A 23883-nucleotide genomic window follows, 5' to 3' on the forward strand; every position below is an offset into this window, starting at 1 on the left:
CAGAGCAGCATCAGTCACAACGCACAAGACCTTGTCCTGAATTTCTCACTCCTCCATGAAATAGGCTTTTACAGAAGATACATTATCTGATTTAAAGGTTTGTGGGAATTTGTCAACTCCCAACAGCACATTGTTTAAATTGTTGCTGCCATCAATGAAGTGGAAGGTCGCAGGTCCAGGGTAGCTGTCTGTATTTATGGACCACATATTTCCAGTGAGGTACACAGCAGGCACTTGTTTAAGTTTTAGTCATCGTCATGACCTTCTTATATTTGGCATTTACCATATACCTTCGCTTAGTTAGGAGCTGAAAAAAATTATAATGCATTCTCTGCACAGATCCATGACGAGTAAAACATGGCTGTGCATTTAGTTATAGGAAAATTATCAGAGATGAGGATGCCACAGTTACTGTTCCCGGAGTTGTGCTGTTATAGGAAAGTAATCAACGTGTTTTGTTGCTTTTTGTACTATTGTACAACAATGTGTACTAAAAACGAGTTTTAATTTTTGAATGTCACACTTTAAACCATTTGCGGTTGTATTAAATATGAATGGGAATCACCAGAGACCACACGATACAATATTATATTATATTATATTATATTATCATGATACCTAGATGGTAATTAATTTTTTTGCATTTCTGTAAGTAGTGTGATTTTATAATACAGCGGAACCTCGGCATACAAATTGAATCCAGGCAGGCAAATTTCTTGCAAAATCTTAGTTCTTAAGGTGAACATGTGCAGGGCGGGGCATTCGTATGCCGATGTACCACTGTATCCTCTTGATATCAAGCTACCATGTTGCCACATCTGTAATCTTATATTAAAGGTTTTACAGTATATCTAGTATCTACCATGTATAAGCAGTTACTGTAGAAATAATATGAATGTATATGACCAGTGCATTAATAAAAATCTGTCAGCGCTAGAGTTATAGAAAACTAATCAATTACATGAGCAATCAGATTTAAAACATGCTCTGTTATACTGTTCTACAATTTAGTTTCATAGCATTTAAACCATCCGTGGATCTGCGCAGCTAGTTTACTGTCGTGGTCAGAGCGGGACTCCCAGAGCTCTCATTTGCAGTTGAATGGTGTCACATTGTCATCATTACCTAACCTAATTGCAGTATAAATACAAACCAGTGACCATTAACACTCAACGTTTCTTGGTTTTGCTTCTTTACAGTGTAAATTGAAGCTGCATTTGGATTTATTTATTGTACCCATTATTCAAAAAAAGTGAAAAGAGCACAGGATAATGGATTTGTGCCGGCTCGGTTATTTCTCTGCTCTCACAGCAAAGACCTTGCGGATGTCAAAGCACACAGCGGCATCCAAAAAACATTGAGCTCTTCCTCCCAGATGCTTGTTAGCTCTGAATAAACCTTATTATCTCTGTTGTACATAGGATCTTTCCTGCATTTTAATCGGGTACTACATGCATACCCAGAGACAGACTGCACCATCGTAATAAATGTTGCATCATGGAAGTTGATTATATCTACAACTAAAAAATCATTCTAAATGTTCTTGTAGTACCCATGATACTATAAATGCTGTGTACTGTATGTGGGCAGTGGTGGATCAGTCTGTTAAGGCTTTCAGTTACTGATCAGAAGGTTGGTGGTTCAAGCCCCAGCTTCGCCAGATTGCTGCTGTTGGGACCTTGAGCAAGGCCCTTAACCCAGTCTGCTCCAGGGGTGCCGTATAATGGCTGACCCTGTGCTCTGACCCCAGGCTACTATTGTATAGGTGATAAAAATGTAATATAAAGTCGATATTTGGCGTGAAATTGCTTCACCTATAAAAATGCATTAGAAATCTTAGGTCCACTTGCGTGGTTTTATAAGGGAATTGCATTTCATTCTGTTGGAAAAGTAATGTTTAGAAAACCTGGTGTTTCCTGACACAAAAAGTGCAGAAGGCCAGAGGAGGGGGGGAAATGGAGCCTGGAGACCATCACAGGGAGCTCAGGGCAGAAGGGTGAGGTGCCAACCCATCGCAGAGCACAGGCACACACACACACACACATATCCAACCATACTATGGGCAATTTGGGATATCAGTCTAAACCGGATGTCTTTATGAGGGGAGACCAGAGTACCCAGAGGACAACCCAGAAAGCATACAGAGAATGGCAATGAGATTCAAACCCCCAACCCTGAACATGTGAGGCAACAGCTGTAAAAAACAAAACAAAACTAAAAAAAATAATAATACAAGATAAGTCTTGTGCACAAACTGACCCAGTTTGGACTTTAAACATTAGAGTAAGATTTAGACACAAATTACAAAAAGTAAAAAAAAAATTAAATAAAATACACATTTTTTTAAAGTTTATTAATATATATTTTTTTATTTTTAATTATTAGAATCCTAGTGAATATTTCAAAATAAAGAAATATTGAGTTTGAAGTTATCTTAAAAAAAAAAAAAAAGGGGTTTAAAAACTCTACAGTACATTACTGCAAAATGACATTAAAATGCTAACAGTCTATGCACTATGTAAATATTTTTATGCATTATAACCAAACTCTATGAATCATGCTTTTGGCTCTTTCGGATATTAAAGAACATTTCTCAGCGAGTGATATAACTCTGCACTATGATAATTAAAGGAAAGCTCCACCGTAAACGACTTGCATATTAATCTTTATAATAGCCTGCTAATGCCTAAGCCATGCCATAACAGCCATCACCCGGTAACAATCCATATCCATATTCATATCCATAACCGTAATATTAACAATAAAAATGTCTCTTTGTTATGTCAGAGTGAAACAACCATTAATTTGCATCATCAACCAAAACAACAACAGATGTTTCTTTTTACACATTCTTTCAGGTTGCTGTGCCCCTTTAAAGGTCCTATATGTGACTTCAACACAGGCCTCAGAGCTCCCCCAAAGTGTGTGTGTTAATGCACCAGCTGAAATTCTCAGATAGTACTTTTCTAGATTTTCTACCTCTGTGTCACTCCTCTTCCCAACACCCTGTTTCAGTGTCTATGTAAATGAGCTACTGCTGAGCCACGCCCCTTTAGAGAACAGCGGAGCTGGGCAGAGGGGATCTTCATATATGAGGTCACAGTAGTGGGAAATTCTAATGGGTTTGTTTAAGACACAGTCAATACAAAAATTGAAAGATGATTTAAAAGCAAGGGATTTTTTTTCTTTATTTATTTTTTTTTAATGCGCACTGATAAATGTCACTGCTAAATGCACCATCTAAATGTCTAAAAATGGCTAAAAAGTGAATTTTGCATAATAGGTGCCCTTTAGGATGGAAGAAGGTAATTAAACCGAAACCTTGAGTGCTGCTCAACAAGCATGCACCAAAAGCACTAATGAAACACATTCTCAGCATAAAAGCAGTTCTATCTAAGGGGTTGCCAGATAGCATTGTGTCCTTTCACTAACAGCTCCTTTCATTTCCTGTATCTTGTTGAATTTCAATGGAGATTCAGGTCTCAGGTCCGTTCCTGCTTTCCACACTGCCTCGTTAATATTTCTCACCTACACCGCATGAGGCTGAAATCTGGTTAGAATCATGAGCTTATGTTTTCATTTCTGGATTTTTAAAATGTAGCAGATATAAATGCAAAGGAATTAAGGGATATAAGAAAATTTTTTTGTATTTTAAAATCATATTAAAACTAATTAAATTTATGACAGTGTTACATATACCACATCAATGCCAAGTAAAAAGTAATTGATGAATGTACATTTCACACCAGCACACCGCACTGACTGGTCAGTGACTCACATTCTGTGTAGCTGTTCTAGGAAGAGCCGTCACTGATTTCTGATGTCATTGTCCTTGTTTATTATAACATTTTCGCTCGGGATTCAACCTAATCTCAAGCTGGTTTTGGGTACACGTAAACGGTGATGAAGTCAAAACATCATATCCGTCCTAAACCTCAACATTAATGTACACGTTAATTAACATCCATCCACCCATGGAAAATGGGAATAAATACAGTGGTCACCATTGACTGTATTTATTCCCATTTTCCAACAGTGGTAGGACCTTCAGTCAACATTAACACATGCATTCACACAAAACGGGCAATTTGGGAATGCCAATTAGCCTAATCGGCATGTCTTTGGACTGTGGGAGGAGACCAAAGCACCCGGAGACAGTGCAAACTCCATGCACACGGGCTGGGAATTGAACCCGGGCCCTGGAGGTGCAAGGCGTGCTGCCACAATAATTAACAATTCTTATTAAATGCACTTTTATCAACTTAATCAAGCAAAATCGAGTGGTAATTTTCCCACTCTGGCAACATGACAGCTCTCTAAGACAAATGATCACCCCCAAGCCAGAAATATGAACAAAATAATTAGGCTTCTATCCAGATCTGACATTTTCATCTTGCTTTGAAAAAAAAAAAAAAATAATTCAAAAGGGAACTGGTTTGTTTCAGTCACCAGCTTCTCGCATGTTTCTGCAGAGCAATGAGCACACTGTACTGAGACGGAGGATATTTTTATTACTGGGATTGTTTTTACTATATTCAGTTTTTTTTAAAACCACTGACTTCAGGTACAATTCTCAGTGGATCACTCGAACTAAAACTGTGCTACTGCATAAAATATGGCATTTTATAAATGAGGCTTATTAATTTTGCATTTGAGTAGCAATTCCACTGTCATGCATAATAAAGTTCAGCCGGAATTTCAGAATATTTTTTCCTCTCAAATGATCCAATTAATATTAATAGCTGCCACTGGTTATAAACATGCCCTGTGTTTTTTTTTTGTTTTTGTTTTTTTTTTTTTGTCTCAAGTAGTCGTTAATAAGGAGGACTATTTTTGAAGCAGCTTACACGGTTCTTATCTTTTCACAGAGCTTAATGTTTAACATCTGTCTCGGGAGGGCATGGATGCAACAATGCTTTTTTTTTTTTTAAATGCAGAGAATGTTTAGTTTAAAAAAAAAGAGAAAGATAAAGAGATGAAATTGGTCTTGTTTGTGTGTGTGTGTGTGTCCACAGATAGCTTCCCGGATATTAAAGTCGAATAGAGCGCCAAGCCGCAGCGTGTTTACTCCAGATTGCTTCCTCTTGCACAACAGTGGAGGCAGATGATTGTGTTTTCTTTTCTGACAACCGGTCAATCTATCATTTTGTTCAGACTTGAAGAGCTTGGAGAGCTCACTGCCGGCATTCCTGTGTGTGTCTGCGAACTCGATATATAGCGTGAACCTACTGTACAGTCGAGTGCCAAAGTTTGCACACCCTTCTGATAAAATAAAGAAGAACATTTTTGGATCCAACAACAAGATATGAAGTGTAGTTGACGTTGAACACCTGACACATGTAATAACAAAGATGTCAAGGATGACGTGTAACACATGTTCTTAACAGTGTAAACTGCCTTGAATGGATAAAGCTAAAGATCTAATGATTTACAGTACTCTCTCACTAATTGTCTATACTGCTTAATCCTGTATACACGCTTGTGGGGGGGCCTGGAGCAGGGTACACCTTGGACAGGGTGCCAATCCATCACATGGCACACATTCTTTTGAAGAAATGTTTTAATCCGAGAGGGAAATTGTTTAAACGAATAAAGCCATACACACACACAATGGACAGTTTGTGAACACCAGTTAGCCTAATCTGCATGCCTTTGGACTGTGGGAGGAAACCAGATTACCTGGAGGAAACGCACCAAGCATGGGGAGAACATGCAAACTTCATACAGAACCCAGAACCCAGAACCTGGAGGTGCAAGGTGACAGTGTTACCAATTGGCCACTGTGTCACCTGCAGATCTAATGACATTACAAACACCTGAGCAGTCGCCTCTTTTACCCTTCTGCTGTTTGTTCATGGCTTTGGAACCAGTAAGAACCAGTTTTCTTCAGACAGCTTCTTATTTGCAGTCAAATGTTTTGTTCTTGACCTTATCACTGTACCCTAAGCAAAGTTCATGCTTTCCTTAGGTTTCCCAAACAAAGGATACTTTTGACTATTAATCCACTACATCCTACTAACAATATCTGTACTTTCTACTTCACTATATTTGTGCATTGTGCCATGTACCAGCTTACCATTAATGCAGCAGGTGTTAGAAATTAGAAGCGGAGATGGTTTCAAACAGGGACAATGTAGGTAGAGATAGACTTTGACTATCTTTAAACGACGACTCAAGACGCATCTGTTTCTCCAGTACTTGTACTAAATAAAAAAATCAGATGTGTTGGACTAATGGTACTTAGTTATTAACCTAGTTAACCCAGTGTAAGTATGTATCCAATGTTGTAAACATTAAAGCACTTTTTGTAAGTCGCTCTGGATAAGAGCGTCTGCCAAATGCCTAAATGTAAATGTAGAGAGAGAGAGAGAGAGAGAGAGAGAGAGAGAGAAATTTATATATTTATAGATACTGAAGTGAATTTGTAGACAAAATCTAACACACAAACAGAAACGAAATAACACAAATATGGTCCATAACTCTGAGCTTGAAGGTTTCTGTATGTTGCGATGGTGGTTTTTGCAGATCAGAAGATCAAAGGTTTTTATACAGTATATTTTATTAAATTAGAACACTTGCATGCCATGAATACTAATTCAGATTTCTCAAATAAAGAACACAATGCTGATAAAAACAACAAACCTGCTATTAAATTACACAACGAAAAGCAAAGCCCGGCATAATCATTTTAAAAAGAATGTGGCTTTCCAATACTTGTTTAAACAGTCTTAGCTAGATTAATTGATGTCATTTTTTTTTTGCCTAATTTTGTGGCCCTTGAGCCCTGTTATAAAAACACTGCACTAATGGAGCATTAAATTGCACTAGGTTCTGTGGAGGCAAATGGAGTTCCACATAAACTCTGTGGGACTGAATAAAATTCTCCCGACATCTTATTGTATGAGGCTTGTAAAAGAAAAACAATAAATGTCAGCTCGGTCGCTCCTGGCCAGATACGATGAAATCTCTTTCCCCATCTACAGTATGTGCAGAACAGAAGAGGTCAGCAGTAATAAATCTGGTTACTGCCGAACATCATGTGCAGAGGATTCCCTAAGGGCACGGTACTGAGCTGGGTTACCAAATGTAAAACTTTATGCAGAATTTCATGAATAATTCACAACGAGTGGGCTGGAGAGCGTCAAGCTGTTACTACAGGAACCCTTTTCGACCCCTGACAACGATTAGCCTCGAACAGTCACCCTGCTGACCGCTGTATTTACCTGAAACATATTTATGTTGGATTATGCAACTGAAGTACAGTATATGTGCAAGTTTTGGATAAAGTTTCAGCAGTGTGTTGTACACTTCTCTTATAGTGCACATGCCTGGTCTGGCCAATGTCGACCCTATATATAAAGTTGAATCGGCAAGATGTACTGTAGCACGTAGAGCATTCGCTAATCTGTGATTTGTTGCAACGACATCTGAGTTTTATCAAAAAGATCCACCAGATGACCAGTCCAATGTGAAAAAACGATGCTGACATCCAAAAATACCTTCCTAATTTAATTTTTTTCCCTCCTCTTTCATGTCCACTCGATACCGTTCTCATAGATCATCCTTTATAGTAGTGGGTCCCGCTTTCCCTTGCAACACTAAAACGGGCATCAGGTTATGGGCTTTGCCCTGTGTCGACCCAGCAGTGGCGGAGCCCTAACCTCTAGAGACACGAATCAAGTAAAGAAACGTTACTGTGGTTATTTCCTTTACTCTATTATGAGAGTGAAGATAAAGAAAGGTTTAGTGGGAAAGGATTAAAACTTTGCGCCATTAGTTGATGTAAAATTGCAAAAAGCTGCTAGATTTGGAATTTGAACCTTTCCGTTTTGCTAGACATTTTTTTTTTTTTAAATAAGTTTTACTTTCTATTGCAAACTTCCTATTTAGCATTTTCCAGTGGAGAAAGTGTTCAGATATGCCAAAGTGCCAAGAGCCAACCAGAAGGCAACACAAAGGATTCTTAAGCCTGTGGCCATAAAAGTGTATATACGATTATTAGATATCACACAGACAATGAGCCATGAGTCTGAGAAAGAAACTACGCCTGGTCTGGAAATTAGGTTTGCTTTTACATTTATTCATGATGAACTTCTTATTCCCCTGACAAGCCTGCAAATGTGATAAAATAAAGCGCCTAATGTCCGAGTCCAGATTCCATGCTGTCTCATTTCACTTCAAAGTCCTGATTATCACGCTGTGGCAAGTTATTGGATTCCTATGGGTTTCACTCTTAGACAAAGAGGCAACTGACCCAACATAACCATTTTCAGCACCACATGCTGCGGTTTTCTCCTACAGAAAGAGAGAGAGAGAGAGAGGGCAATGAAAAAGCTCTGCCTATGACTCACCATTCACAGCACGTTAGGATAATGAAACTGTGTTTGAAGGAGAGGGGGCCCGCAAAGACAGATTGATTCCTTAAAACCTTTTTTCCTGAGCAGCTTTCTCCTGTGCGAAGGACAGACGGTTGTGGCACAGCTGGCATGTGGGGCAGAAATGTGTTTCCTATAACTGATTGGTTTAGCGATATGGATACTTTCTTGGACATTTAATCCAATATTAAACATGCACACACTGCCTGACCAAGAACAAAACAAAGGTTGCACACTCTAATATTTCACTAGAACTCCTTTAGGTTAGATCAACAGTGTTTGTGATGGCATTGTTTCAACCTTATGCAACATTACAATGTTTATTTCGGTCCAGAGGTGCATTAAGGTTTGTCCTAAATTAGTGCTTTATTGGTGATGGGAGAGTTTAAACACTCCATGAAGTCTATTCCAGCACATCATAAAGACTTTTAATGGGGATAGGATCAGTCTAGTTAATGTGTAAAAATGATTCGTCATGCTTTCAGAACCACTGTTTTACTATTTGAGTCCATGCTTTAGGGAAAGAAAAACTCTGTAGATGTGAAACCTGGTCGTTCGGTAGATTCAGGTCGCCAGCTGACTTTATTTTATTGCCACAAAATGGTGGGTTCTATGCATGATGGGTGCATCATGTCCCTTCCCTTCTTACCCTGACATGCCCATCATTCTGATATAGGCTCACTCTGGACTCATCAGATCACATGACCCTTTTCCATTCCTCCAAATTCCAATCTTTATGCTCCCTAGCAAGTTTTTTTTTGTGATGCAGTTTCAGTAATTTCCTTAGTTGTTTTCTTTGCTTGATGCAGGCCCCTCTGAAACACAATCTTTTCCACAACCACAGGAAACATCTTCCAACATGGTTGTTTAAGAAATGAGAAGCTACTCACTGCATCAGTTAGGCTTTAAAGAATATTATTGCCAAATAAAACATTAATGAATAAAGTAATTATATTTACTGTGTTTTTGTGTATTTATTTATTTATTAAATTTTTTTTGCATTTTGTGCAAGATGTAGTGAAGACATAGCCCCATGGGTCCCAAGAATGTCAGCAAAGTCAGTAGCAAGAACAAAAGGGAGCCACTTTCAGTTCTTTTTTTAAAACAGCTGTTGCCAAGAGGAATCATAAATTAAGGTAAGTAAAGTTTAATTTCTAGGTTCTATTTATTTCATATTGTACTTAATTTACATGTTTTTTCTAAATGTTTTGATTGTTTTTTATATGGAATATTGGTAAGAGTTTTGCATGACTGGAACGGAAAACCTGCGTTTTTATTATTTCCTATGGGAAAATACGTTTCGCAATACGAAATTTCACTCACCTCTGAAATGGATTAAATTGAGTACTTTTTTTTCACTTTTTCTCAAGTAGATATGCAAATAGAGGACGTTTACTTGAGTAATATTTTACCTGGGATTTATCATTTTTAGTTTTTGCACATTGGGCCATAAGTGGCAATAATTGTGTTAACCAACTAGCTTGTCTTTTACCCGCTATCTTTTTAAAACAAAAAATTAAATAAAGATATGCATTTTGGAGTGCTTTACACATCCGATACACAAAGTAGCATTGTGTAACTTATTTATACATATGTTAAAGGTGCAGTAGTTAATTACTGAAATAGTGGTGTAATAGAGAACTGGCATCACCAAGCTGACAAAATCTTGTTCTGAGTTTTTACATAAGGTCCAGCTTTAACAGTGATTTTGACATCCAGCGAAGGCTTTTGATCATTTTGTGGTACTGCCCAGAAACTCTGCATACTTCTGCCCTTGCAGTAAGGAAGTGCAGAACAAACGCTGTCTCTTGCTCAAACCCCGCCGCATGCCCGGGGCTGTGGGATAACTGGCATGAATCTGCTTCTATTAATTAATATTTCATATCTCAGGACTGCAGGAAAGCCATTAAAACATCTTTCTCTCTATCACTCTCACTCGCTCTTTCTTTCCGGCTCTGTTGTTTGAAGTGAAGTGAAACTGTGACTGTGCGGAAGCTCAAGGTGATGGACATATCAGGGCCAACTTTGTTCTTTCAGACAGTGCCGAGAGCTTGATCATCTCTGCAAAAGGTTAGTAGGAACGACACACAGCCGCGCGTTTCTAATGAATAGCGTTTGAAAGAAATTCAGGAACAGATTAGCCCTGGACGAGATTTTAATGTAATTAGCACTCAGGAATGATCAATACAGGAAGACAGTCGCTGGTCAGTTTAATGCAAAAGGACAAGGTATTTAAAGCGTGGATATGAATGAAAAACGGGTTACGAGAGCAGCTGAGTGAGGAGCGGCCTTGACTTAGGAACACACACACCCACACACTCTTCAGTAAGAGCATATGAAAGCCTTTCTTTAAACTTGAAAAAGTGTTTTAAGTGAAACGATGGCCATGACATACAAGAAATTTCAAGTAATATTAAAAAATAGCGAATAAAATTCTTAAGATTCTTAAGTGAAAATGCCTGACATCAATCTCTTACTTTGTTACTTATTCTCTTTAGCTCTTATCCTGTACAGAGTCACGGAAGGCCTGGATCCATTTACAGGGGACTCAGGGCACAAGGTACACAAGTACACCCCGGATGAGGTGCCAATCCATCACAGGGCACGGGGCTCACCCTCACGATACAGGCGATTTTGAAATGCCAATTAGCCTAATCTGAAAGATTTTTGGACTGTGGGTGGAAACCGGAGAACATGCAATTTCCACACACAGACCTGAAGGCGGAATATATATGTATGTATATATATATATATATATATATATATATATGTATGTATGTATGTATGTATGTATGTATTTATGTAAGGTCAACCAAAGGAGTTATGCGTACTATAAGTTGCTATGGCAGCTTGCAAAGTGGCAGTATTTTTAAGTAATTTTATTGATTATTACACCTTAGCATTATTATAAGTAAATGTTTACTCCTAACTAACTGTCATTATCCACGGCCCTGTTGTACCAAACAATGAACTTCCGTGCCTTTACAATGCGTCACCACATTACACCTTAGTAGTGCTTTAGTGAGCTTTTAATGAGCGCATGCTGGAGCTATGGTACAGTAAACCAAATTTTTTTTGAAATTGTTGCAATTTTAATGAAAATCAGGAAAGTGGGAACTGGGCATAACTTAGTGAAGTGCTTAAGACTGAAAAGAATTCAAGATCGTGCAAACTCAATGAAAGCGCAATTTGTGTCAAATTCCTGCAGTGCTTTTAGTGTACTATATATTACAGTTTTGCATATTACTTTTTAAGGTAAAAAAGATATTAAAAGGATAAAATAATAAAACTTTTTTTAGAAGGTCAGCAAGATACTGTATACCAAGATCATTGAGATCTGTAAAGCAGCGTGTTCCATGAGCAGAATGTAAATTCTAACTTTAAAGCTAAGACGAATTAGTTAAAAACACACTTGAATTTGGGTTTCACTGCAGTTTCCACTTTAAAATGTGTCATAACTTGTGGTGCATATAGAGATCGTAGTTCAGGAAATAAAATTGTACATTACAGAAAATACTATATGGCTTAGATTTTCACTGTGGATAAATAAATGAAAGTGAATCTCTGTGCAAGAGACTATATAAAAGGGCCCAAATGAGAACCTTGTGGTGCATCGTGTTAGACCATAGGCTCACAGGTTTAGAAGCAAACCCAAGGTTAGTTAAATACAGTGAGCAGAAAACTTAAAACCCCAATCTGTTTAAAAGGAGTTTAAATTAGATGTCCAGCTAGAAAAGCAGTCTTAAAATATCAGTCTTGAAATCTCAGAAAAGCAGAAGGCTTTACACGGTTGTAATGAAAATCTGGGCTATTTAAAGTAAGTCGTAGAGGGAGTGAATTGGGAATGATTGTGTGGGGAAGAAGTCTAAAAACTAAATGGGAAACATTCTGTATAGAAAAGACAATTTTTTTTTAAAAACAAACAAAAAAAAAACGAGTAAAGCAAGCTATATGAAACGGGAACACTATCCCTGAACAGATGCAGAGGTCCATGACACCATTTATCATCCACTTACAATACCATCTTGACATCTTTACCCCAGCGCTTTAACCACAATTTACACCTCCGGATGTCAAATCAGTCACATAGTGTTTAAGCGCAGGGGAATTCCCAAGCACTCAGCAGAACTGCTAAAAAAGCCAATGAGGAGTGAATCCTGAGCCAAATCCCAATGCCATCTATAACTTCCTGTTGTAATACATGAGATTTCCTCCTGTCTCTTGTTTTTTTTTCTCTAGCAGAAGCAGTGGCTGATATAAATACAATGCATTACTCAATCCTAATCGTTTGTAGTGTTATTACAGTTTTTGATAGGTATTAGATATTAATCTCATACCTCTCACATCAAATACTGTACCACCAGACATCACTGAGTTGTGTCTCTGTACACAGAGCTAACAAAGTCAGGCTTACATTTCAGCATTCGTTGCCCCAATTACACAGATGTTGTACAGGATTGGGGGTCTCAGGGGGTATGTTGGAGGTGAAGTGTGTTTGTTTGAATTGCAAAATACTGATTGAAGTTTTGGTCTGCACCATTGGGAAATCTGCTCAGCTTTATTTGGGAAAGATATGAGGGGTGTTTAAGTCAAACCAGGATGTGCAGGATAACAGAACAGAGTTCTGAGACTAAAAACTTTACTTCTCTATATAATCCTCTGGTACATCAATCCCCTTATCCCACTGTAGTGCTGGGACACCATCACGTTTTCTCAGGACGATGGAGACATGACTGGTTTGCCAGCTTCATGTCTGAAACGCCGGCCTCCCAGGAACTCCTCTAATGGCTCAAACATGTGGAAATTACTTGAAGCGAGGTCAGGACTGTATGGTGGGATGTGGCAATAACTCCCATTTAAGTTCCTCCAAAAACAGAGCGTCTTTGGTGATCAAACCAGACTATTTTTCCATTAAAGGAGTTCCTGGGAGGCCAGTGTTTAGTAATAATGATGAAGTGAAGCAGGCCCAAGTGTTCTGTCGAACTTCAGTGTGGATACACCTCGATCCTGACCACACCGTAAAAATAAACACACACACTCACTGCTTTCCTAGTTAGTGTTCTACAAATGCACACAAAGCCACATTAAGCAATTTAGGCTCATTAAAATCACACTGACCTTCAGACGAGGCTCTTGTAAGACATCTGTACTTTGAGGAGCACCAACCGTCTTATCCAGCAGATAATCGGAATCTGAATATGCTGGGAGTAAACTTTTTATTTATTTATTTATTTTTAACTTGAATCAAGAACATCCCTGGGAGATTTGTGCTGCCTGTCAAAACAGTCCTGTCAGTCAAATGGAGCTCAGGCTGCTGTGTGGATGATGTTTCAATAATGGATTGGTATTTTTATTCATTTCCTTCAAAAAAAAAAAGCACTAATACGAGACATTTTTGATAGTGTAATATTTAATTGGACAAAGGCTATTCCTATGAATTTAGCAAGAAATTAATGAATTTCATGGCTCCCGCAAAAAGCGAATTATTTAATTGGGTGTCTCTCATGCTTATTTACATTCTATTCATTCTCTTTACAGAGCAATAAAATCACACGAGCACAAAATGAATATTTCATCAAACGACTGATGTGCAGCGACTCTTATCTCCAGAATTTTTGCCCAGATCTCAAATTGCCAAAGTGTATGTGTGTGTGTGTGTGTGTGTGTGTGATTGAAAAGTCTACTTAAAAGGCACATTTATTAAGTGAATGGTTCTATTTTTGCAGCGCTAAACCCCCTTCCAAAAAAACTGACACTCGGAGTAAGCTTATCAGCTTAATGGAGGTTCTGAATCTTGCCGATAAGAAGCTAAAATGCTAACTGTAGTAAAATGCTAACTACGGTCGTTGTTAAATATTCTGCAAATACATGGATTTTTTTCGTTTTTAGAAATAGTCACAGATAAGTCAAAGACAAGTGTAAACATACAGTACAGTATGTTATATTAAATGAGAATCAATACTAATAAGTCACACGTACAGTATTTCATGGTGTCTCTGAAATTCAGTCTATATTTTATTTGCAGATGAGGCGTAATCGCAGAGGTTAGGATTTTAAGGTATTTTAATAATATAAGGAAAACAAACAAGCATGAATAAACTAAACAGGAAGCTATGACTCAAACAGATTAACAAAACAGAACAGCATTCTAACAGACGGAATCCACAGTACAACAAAATAACATTTTAAACATAAACAAAACAAAACAGTTTAACAAAACAAAGGACTACCTCAAAATCATGGCTATTTCAAGCCATATTAATTAGTAACCCCGGGTCAGGTGAGAGGTCCCATCACAATACTAGCTCTTTTTTGAACGAATACAAAAATTTACGAATAATTTTCCCTGGAAGTGGGTGTGGCTATACGCATCATTCAACAGAGCATTAGTTTATACACTAAGTTTTCCGAGAACACAGAAACGTACAATAATGCACCTAAAGGCGCCACATTTCTTACGAAACACAATGGAAAGCATCGTGAAAGCATGGAAAGAAGTACAACTTAGCATGAATGTAAGATATTTAACCTTAAAAAATTTTATTTCTTTTTAATAATAAGTTAGACAGAGAGTTCTGCCGTACAGAAAGACAGACAGACATGTACGTGGGCTTCAACCTAAAAAAAAATAAAATAATAATAATAATAATAATAATAATATCACTAATTACATTAAAGATCAGCAGATTATATTTAGCTTTAACCTTTTAGCTACTTTACCTGTCAGTGACAATATTTACACTGGTGTTAGAATATAGTTATAATAGATATAAAATATATTTATATAATATATTTAAGATTGATGCTAATCTAAAATATAGTTATAAATAGCTGGTTATTGTTAACGAATTAGCATAACGTACCTCAGCATGATTTTTCACATTAGATACTAGAGGCAAAAGAGACACGTCATTATCTATGTATCTTTGCTAATTACTGCATAATGAAACACTTCACTGAAGCACTGGTTAGCGCTAACTACATTGTACAGTATAGCATGAGAATTAGCACAATTCTTGATAGTTTTTGTCTACATTGAGGAACTTGATTAACATAATTAGAACATATATTTAAAAATAACTAAAACTTGAAACTAAAAAGATGATTTGTTTTATGCATTCATTTGAACTATATACCTTAAGGAATGCCACATACATTCAAAACATGTTCATACATGTTCAAAACTTGCTTTATTTCTTTATTTTTTTATTCTGCTACACTAATGCACTAATGCCAGTGTTTCACTAAGCCTGGATACCATCAACATGTAAGTTCTCTCAGTACACCAGAGCCATGATCGGACTGTTTGCTTGCCGGCCTGCCAGGAACTCCTTTAATGGCCCAAACATGTTGAAATAGCTTGAAGCGAGTTCAGGACTGTGGCAATAACTCCCAGCCGAGTTCCTGTAACATGCAAGTGGTGTTGGTGAATGATTGTGTGCACAGTTCCCATAAACAGATGCATCTCTTCCGCAAGTTATCCATCCATTTTTTTCATGGATCAGGCGTTCCACTCGCTAAAGGTTCAGAGGAACGACTGCAATAGGATCGTTACTTACAGATGTACGGCTGTTCTTTAAAATGTTTGCACCGTTCAAATGTTTTATTGTGGCTAAGAGTTTTATCACCATACTGTGCGCGAAGTCTTCTGCAAGTGTCATTCCGTTTTATGCCTTCATTTGCCAAATGTTTAGCACAAGTTCCGGTTTGAACACCCCTCATAACATTTTGTCGTACTACAGCAGTGACATAAAAAAAATGAGGAAAGTTCAAGAATCCTAGCTATTTGTCTCTGGAACAGTCCACCCTGAGACCCACAATCCACCCTTTTTGAATCTTAATTTTCACGCATGCTTAAAGATTTTTATCATGAAATACATTTTTACTGATTAACCTTTTAATGTCTGTGTGTAGTGAGTAAAAATGTCACTTAAATATTGTGACTTCTGTTTTGGTTAATGTTTTCCTAACTTAACAAGAAAACTATTGTGGCAAAGGTTTAGAAATTATATTCCATCCATATCCATCTAGGAACCTCCAAGTCCAAATAGAGACCGTTGAGGACAATGCTGATCATTGTATTTATTCTCATGGTTGGACACAAATGATGGGCAATTTGGGAATAGCAGTTAGCCCAAGGAACTAGAGGTGCAAGACGCACAGTGCTAACCACTAAACCACTGTGTTATATATGTGACATTAAACATTTAATGTCAAATAGTAAATGAGAAATTGTGGTAAAAGTACTTTAAACTGATTCTAACAATAATTAATTTAGCAATAAGAGCAACAATTATGTTTAAAATCTATAAAACTAATAAAGATTTTTTATTGTACAACCCAATGATTTTGAAATAACCCAAATTTCTACTAAGCCCAAATGTAGCTGATCATCCTGATAGGTAACAAAAACGTAAACTACTGAAAGCCACCTGTTTAGCATTATACACATTTAAAGCCTGCGGATATTCAAAAACATTTCCAATAAGGCTAAATGTGAATTTTGGATAAACTTTTATCAGTAAATTGAAGTGAGGAGTTGTTTTCTCATCAGAAATCTTGCCTGTTATATATAAAACTGTTCAGATTCAAGTTTTAGTCTTAAATCAGGAAATTTAATCACATCCTTAACCTAAAATCAGAACCAATTTAAAGACAATATGCTAAACCATTGTTTCCTTCAGCTCTAAACCTAAACTTGGGTTGTAAAAACAGCAAAAGGACTTGTGATGGAGCTTCACCTCGTCCTGCTGTAAAAGAAATCAAGAGAAGGTTCAGGACGTGTGATGTTTATTGGAGAGATGGCTCCTTTTCACAGAGGTGAGGTGTCTATAGGGAAAAACATGAACCAGAACAGATGAGAACCTTCAGGCTGTTGGAAAACCACTAAGCAGAGGTGTAGGCGAGCGTCCTGTGGGCGTGCTGCTGTGCATGCTGGGAAACCTTTAGCCGGGCCAGAACAAATACAGGCCAAGAACTTTAGGGGAAATGAATGCTCTATAAAGGTTAAAGTCAGTTAAAAGTTTTCTGAATGTTATTAGAGGCCATATCGATATGACAGCTGTTCTCTGTGAGGCAAATACTGGTCTCTTTGGTTCCTGGTTAAATCCTGAACTTGACTTATTTTATAAGTAAAGATTTTTCAGGTTCTCCCTATTTTGGAACTACTCATTATGTCATTGTGTCAATCCAAAGGACTAAAGACAACCTCTTTCACCAAGACCACGGCAGCAGCAGATGAAGTGGCAGATCAAGTTAGAGTCCAAGGGGACAGCCTGTCCTGCCAAGCCAATGCTGAGGACCAACAAAATGATGACTTTGTTTCCTCTCTTGTGGGATGGAGAACATCCCTTTTTGTGGGATCAGGCACCTTGGTTTCTAATAAGTATCCAGGACGCCTCTGGCCTTGTTTTCATTTTATGGAAGCACCAGAACTTCACCTCCCTTCACCCCTGTACATCACACCACATGTTCATGTTTTGACATCTTATTATTTCATGCACCTGCGTTTTGTCAGTTCATAAGTTCATCAACACAAGTGTTCAATGTGCTTTTACAATGCTGTTGTGTTTATTATGTATTTGTGCTTACTTAAACCTAGTTCTGATTATTGTTCATACTGTAGTTTAGTTCCTGTTCCTGTTTGTTTTGTTCCACAATATGTATTAAAGAAGGTCTGCCCTTGCATACCTCTCCAATTCTTCTCGTTTGCCACTAAACAAGATACACACACACTCACAGTTACTTGTGCTTTTCATGCCCTAAGTCTCCTGGGATAGGCTCCAGGCCCCCAGCAACCCTGTATACAGGATATGCGGTATAGACAATGAATGAGCGAATAACAGTTTTTTCTTGAACAACCAAAGGGGGGATGGAAACTTTTGTTTATGTCAACTAATTGTCTAGAGCATTTAGTTAGTTATCTGTAGTAGGGTCTACATAGAACCTTCAAAGGGCTTGTATTATGCAAAATGTACTATTTAGTCATTTTAGAGGTTCAGACGGGTCTCCAATGTGTGTGCGTGTGTGTGTGTAGTTGTGTGTGCAAGTAAAAAACAAACCAATTCGATTTTCCCTTTGTTGTGACCTCATATAAAAATATCCCTTCCCTGCTTGTTGCTCAGCTCTTCTGTTCTCTGTTGGGTGATCTACACCTTTCCTTTTCACCTGGTGACCGTGCTGATGTTGTGAATTCCATCATAACCCACTCACCAGTCTTCTTCATATTTCCTGTTTTTGCTGGTTAATAGACACTGCATGAGCAAGGACTGAGCAAAATGAAATGGAAAGGAGCGGTGAGGAGACATCCTGCTTTTCTATAGACACACTCACACATACAGTACACACACAGGACACACCACTTTCCAAACGCATGTCTGATGAGATCTTGCATCAACGTTGTAGTTCATTCATCTTCAGTACAGACTTAATCACAGGAACACTGGCAGGAATACATCCTGGATGGGACATCAGTCAATCTCAGGTTCCAGACACATGTTTACAGCTAGGTGTATTTTAGCATGGCCAACACACACACACACACATAGACGATAGGAAACTAAATAGCACAGCGTTAAACCACATGGACCCAAGCAGAACATAATCCTGTAACCCAAGCTCAGGACTGAACCATGAATCCTAGAGGTGCGAGACAGCAATGCTACCTGCTGCACTATCATAAAACCTGAGCTGAAAAAATAAACTTAAACAGCACCCATGAGCTATTCAGCGATATTTTGTCACTTGGAGAAACAAACTGCATGATGGGAATTCATTTCCTGCGAAAAGGAAGGTGTTTGTTCCTGTGCTTATGCTATGACTCATGATGAAGTACGCTCACGGTGCTGAAATGCACTGCTGTGTGTGTGTGTGTGTGTGTGTGAGTGTGGTTATATATATATATATATATATGAGAGAGAGAAAGAAACAGAGCAAAATAATGAGAGCGAGTAAGAGACCACCACCTGCCCTTCACAAAGGCAGGTTAGATGTCATTTGCTTCAACGCCGACTGTAATTATGCAGGCGGCGAAGTGGAATCAACCTTACTTCACCGAACAATGTCGAAAATCAAGTTGAAAATGATTCGGAAAAAAAAAAGAAAGAAAAGAAAGAAACCAAAGGTCTTATAGTGTTCTTGAGTGGACCCATACACAACTCGAAATCCACAGAAATGAATTTCTTCTCCTGACTGAGGACACGCAGGCACTTTTCTGATTATGTAAGCCTCACTGGAGTGAACCAAACTCGAGTAATTAACACCTGCTGAAGTGTGGTGAAGAATAACAGCACTCGTACTGAATACCAGAAGTCCGTAAAGTGGAGTCGAGAGTTTGTGGAGGGAGTGGAGGAGTCACAGGACTATAGGAATCTGGTAAATGACCTACTCTATACAGATAGGTTCAGGATAAATATGTGGCCTTGTACTTTATTCTAGTTCTGGATCGGTTGAGGATGCCTTAAAAGGTTACGTTTGATTTATTATTTCATAATTAATATCTATTCATTCATTTATTCGTTATCGCTTATCTTGTACAGGGTCAGGAGGAGGCTGGCGCAAGGCGGGGTACACCGTGGACGGGTTGCTAATACATCGCAAGGCGCTCTATAGGTGATTCACGAGCACCAATTAGCCTAAACTGCTTTTCCATCAGAAGTGAATCTTCATCCTCGTAGGGCTGCTTTCAGGGGACGAAACATGGTTGACTTTTGAGGATGTTTCCGTTCCTTACTCTGCCGTTTACACCTACGTTCCGTGTAAACAGGTATGAAGACAGATGTCCCTGGGCTTATGTCCAAGTGTCAAAGCGTCAAATCAAAACCTTAATGTTTTTATTTTGCATTTTGCATTATAGAAATCACACCACTACAGAATCAAACTAAACGGCTCATACAGAGCTTGTCCGTCTTAATAATCATAAACGCATGACAAGGTTATCATTCTCGCGATCGACTTTATTCCAGTTCGTTAATAATAAGTGTAAACGTAATGGTAAGCAGACTGTTTCACACTCAGACGCCGCAGAATGAAAGTGCTAAATGTCATCACGCTCTGAGAGGAATTAGCTGTCAGGGTCGAACAAAGCAGCATTCGTTATCCCAGACGTACGGTGCATCATCAGCAGAGTGAGACGCGGATCATCGGCGTGTGTTTATCTATTAAAACCCGCCTCATATTTCACTCTGTCTCACCTCTGCTGGATGTCATCCAGTCATTATTATCCAGCAGATGAATTGTGCGTGTGTGTGTGAGTGTGTGTTTATGTGTGTTTGTACTTGTCACTAAACGAGATGCTACACACACACACACACATACACACAGATATTTGTACTTTTCATGGACAGATGTCCCAGACCCCTCATAAACTCTAGCGAATAAAAAGGTAATCTATAATGATGAAGCGATTCCCGAGATCCCTGATTTATTCCGAGTGCCACATTTCCAGGAGATGAGATTGGAGAGACGAATGATGGCGATCAAGGACAGGCTTAGTGCCGTGGCGCCTTATAAACATACCATAGATTCGACACTACACTTAAAATGTGAGGCAGCCTGGGAAAACCCTTTACTTTTTACCCATTTTGAAAGTTTCTACAATATAGAGATTGGAAAAGTGTTAAAAATAAAAAAACTAAAGGGAAATTCAGATTCGCACACATCTCAGTCATAAAGAACTTGCAAAAAAAAAAAGACTTTTTCATCAAAAAAAAATAATTTTTTTGCTAAGATATTTTTTCATACACACAACAGACTCGCCACCTTTTATAAATTATGTGTAGAAGTATAACATTGGGCTAGAATTTAAGTACATACAGTAGGAAGTACAGTACAGTAAGTCTCCTACATACAAACATTCGAGTTACAAACTTTCTAAGATACGAATAAGCGTTTGCACATGTTAATTCGCAGGCGTTAGATCACATGTGCAGCGTATATCATCACGTGCATGCAGCGTGCATCCTAGGATCTTTAAAAGCAAGCATACTGTAAAAGCAAGTGGCGATGAAGGTGGATACTGCTAAGAAACAGCGAGCATTATCAATGAAAGTTCTCAGAACGGAATTTGTTTGTAAGTTGAGGACTTACTGTATCACTTAAAATACTCACAGCGATCAGTCCTCTTATCCGCCCTATTCAATGACCCAATCACCACGTGAGTCCAACATGACTGCCAGATTCTCCAATATTACCGGACACCCTAGAAGCTCCGCCCCTTCTTCATATCTCACATTAATAATAGTCTCTCAGCTCTCCCACATGAAAGAAGCACTTACTGTACAAAGCTTTTCCTTTCCAGATAAAAGGAAAATGTTTTGTGTTTATACTTTATATGTAGACGAGAAATAAAATATGTTTGAGGATGCTGATAATCAATCTTGTGTGACGCCGGTCCAAAAATGGCTGGGGAAAAAAAAATTGCTTGCTCTGCATAGCCATGTTCAAACAGCATGCTGTAAGTACTGTATATACAGGGTTTTATAATAACCACCAGAGAAGCAGCAGCTCGGCCACTGATCACCCGCCACCCCCCGTGGTGGCTACTGTTAAAACCATTTATACTGTATTTGTGCAAACTACTGTTTGTACCCAAGACATGATTTGTAAAAGGACACGCAGTAGCTAGCATTCATTTTCACTTGGCAGAATGCAATCAAAGATTTAGAGCTGAGCTGAGTGTGTGTTAAAGTGCTCCTGATTTTTAGTGTTATGTTCCCAAGTTTGATTTTATATCCAGAGAAAAACAAATATATTAACTTTACAGCTTCACATGTTTTTCCTCCTGCTTTTTTTAAAATCTGTTATTGTTTTAGTTGTTGCAAATTCCTATTCTTCATAGGACCCCTTATGTCCCCTACCGAAGGAGAAGGGTGAGCTGCCGCTTGTGTAATATTAGGGAGTGGTGTAACACGCTCTTCGGAAAGAGCTATCCGCCCACTTCCGCTTGCACATGCTCACCGTGATTGGCTATAAGTTGTGAGCTGTGATCGCTATGGGAGAATATCAAGTATGCCACGCTGACACATCATATTATCATGTAGGATCGGGATCTTCAACTCCAGGCCTGAAGACCAGTGGCCAACACAACAGTTTGGTGATTCTTCTGCTCAAGCACAGCTGATTCAGGGGATGTGTTAACAAACAAACTGTTCGTTAAGGAATTGAGGATCCCTGAAGGGGTTATGGATCCCTGGTGTAGGGTACCGCTTGGGTTAAAGTGGACAGTCCTGGGAAAAGGTGGTACATTATTGGGAAATCCTTGATTTAGTGTGCTGATCTAGTGCCATATCTCTAACACTATTAATGTTGAGTAAATGAGTCACGTATTTTCATACACTGACTTTCAAAAGGACATACTACATAAACATACTGTAGAGAATCTTTCAATCTTGAACCGTGATCCGTGAGAATCAGATTCATGTGGATTTTAAGGCTTTTGCCCGAGGGTCCAGCAGCCTTTCTCTTGTACGCCTGGGATTTTCGAAACGCAAAATCTTGTCACAAGTTTTATAAAAACCGAGCTGTCTTTGCTTGTTCTCCCACGCTGGATTTGCTAGTGTTATTTTCTAGGATTATAAAGCAATGCTTTATAATCTGTCTCCACTTCACTGATGATTCAGCCTCCGAAGCCTGGCAGGCTTGTGTGATTTGTGATGTTGTCCTCATGTTGTCTCCTCGGTCTTAAATCGTTGGTGTAAATCCCAAGCAAAGGGCAAATGCTTCGAGTCTTAGACAGAGCAATCATGACCGGTGCAGAGCTCTGCAGATTAACCGCCTTAAGTCTATAGCACCCTGGATGTGACCGTGGCGTTATGAGGTGTGAAGGAGGTTGCCCCAAGAGTTCCCAGTTGTTATAAACAAAGCAGGAGCTACGACCTGCTCAGCGGTTCAAGCGCTGCCGAAGTTGTGACCTGGAGATGCGACTGGACCCTGAGGCTGAGATTAATGGTATTGTGTAAATATTTTAATAGAATAAAATGAATAAGATGCCTAGTGAACAATGCACAGAGGACAGTGATGGGGACAACTTCCCTGAGAGAATTATATCTGTACTGGTCGCCATATTTGGAGCATAATTTACTTTATATATAGAGAATGTTAATAACCTTGCAGAAAGGTCATACATCATAAGGGTTAACCAATATTAGCGAACTAATTTAACTCTATTACTACATTAGACTGAAATAAACCTCTTGGTAACGATCTATTTATAGGTTCTAAGCAGGGATGATTTGCTGCATTGCTGCTTGTTGTCAGGTTCGACTATGACAGCATAATTAAAAGGGAAAGCCAGCACCGGCCTGAGGGCAATATAGGACATAATGGTGCGAGCCACAAGATCTGGATTCTGACGTTGTTGTTTGAGGAGCAACAGGAGAGCAGAGGCTAATGCTGAGAGGTGCCTCATCTGCATGCGCGCAATCAATCTGCACTGGAACTGAAGTGGATGGAAAAGCAATTAATCAGCCTGCAGAGAGACGACACGGAGCAGGTCGTGTGTGTGGGCAGG

This window comes from Clarias gariepinus, chromosome 10 (genome assembly GCF_024256425.1).
Source record: "Clarias gariepinus isolate MV-2021 ecotype Netherlands chromosome 10, CGAR_prim_01v2, whole genome shotgun sequence".
Lineage (NCBI taxonomy): Eukaryota > Metazoa > Chordata > Actinopteri > Siluriformes > Clariidae > Clarias > Clarias gariepinus.